Below are 1,464 nucleotides of genomic sequence, written 5' to 3' on the forward strand. Positions count from 1 at the left end.
ACTCCGCGCGTTCCATCCGGTCACCGCCGCGTTCACATTCTCTCCCAGCGCAGAAGTCTCCGCGCAGAAATCCTCTCGGAGACTGTTCACGCCCCCTTGGCATCCCCGAGTACACCAACAGCCGTTGGGGACAGAAGAAAGGCACAAAGTTAGGAGCTACAGCAGCAGCTGTTCCTAGCCTAAGGCCTGGGAGGGGAGGGGCAAGAAAGAAAAAGTGAGAGGAAAAGAAAAAAGAGAGTGGTCACAGTGGCCTCAGCGAGGTCACAGGCCCAGGCCAGTTGCAGCGAACACTGACAGGTCATTAGGTCATGGGGGAGGGGGTGGCAGTGACTCTTAGGCTGCCTTCCCTCCCTGGGTGCTGAAAGAGACTTATTCTTTTCCATGTTCTCCGTCTCTGTGCTTTAAGCACTTAAGTGTACCCTGTACATCATCATCACCTTTATGATGGGCACGCAACAAGTTACCTCGGAAAGAACTGAGGTGGTGGACAGAGGCTGTTCCCAGACCTCAAAGTCTGAGGTCAGCAGTGGGCAAGGGACGACCTCGACACCGCTCACCTGTGCTGCTGAGCGCTGGGAAGGAGGGCAAAGTGAGCCGGTGAGGGTGCCAGGTTGGACAACAGGGTCTCCTTGAAAAGCATTGCCCACCGGCGAAGGTTATATAAAGGACAGATTTTTTTTCTGCGGCCCCTCTGTAGCCCTTTTGTATATTTTCTAGTCCTTTTAGTCAAGAAATTAGGAGTGACTGTGGAGCGGCTCCCTTTCTTGTGACTAAGAACCTGTAGCTTACAGGTTCTCCCAGGTCCTTCCCAGATATGTCCAGCACAATTGCCAGTCGCTGCAGCCTCTCCCTTTCAAAGAGCAACATCAAAGGACTTAGTGTGTGCCTGCCTAGGCCGGGACTGGAGAACCACTGCTCCGGAGTTCTTTGACAGGAGGGCCGTTACCTCATTGTATACCAGGCTATTCACTCATTTGCGCAATCGTGGGACCCGCCAACCTTTTCTTCCGTTCTCTTGAGATTAGCGCTCCCAATTTGCAAACCTATCTCCTTAGCCGTTTCATTGTGTGAATTCTGTTTCTTAAGGGTCTGCAGCAGCTGCGGCCTTGAATGAAAGAGGAAATTGCTGAATCATAGGATTGAACACAAGTGTTAGCTAACAAAAGGATTTGTGAGGGGAAAGGGCAGGGGCACTTAAAAAAAATACTATAACTTACAATGAACCGTGTGGCCAGGCTCGCTCTTCTCCGCCAATCCCCCATGCTCTCCAATAAGTTGATGTGAGAGTCTCCCCAGCTTGGCTGAGGCAAGAGTAAACAAACTGTTATTTAAGAATTAGAGAGATGCTAATGTTTGACAGGAGACAAATGCCAGGAACTGAGTTTGAGGAGTGGTGATTCTCAGATAGTTCAGTCAATTCAATTAAATCCACTGCCTTTATTAAGAATTTATTGCTGCTGGCAT

This window comes from Pteropus alecto, unplaced genomic scaffold (assembly GCF_000325575.1).
Source record: "Pteropus alecto unplaced genomic scaffold, ASM32557v1 scaffold126, whole genome shotgun sequence".
In the NCBI taxonomy this organism is placed as follows: Eukaryota; Metazoa; Chordata; class Mammalia; order Chiroptera; family Pteropodidae; genus Pteropus; species Pteropus alecto.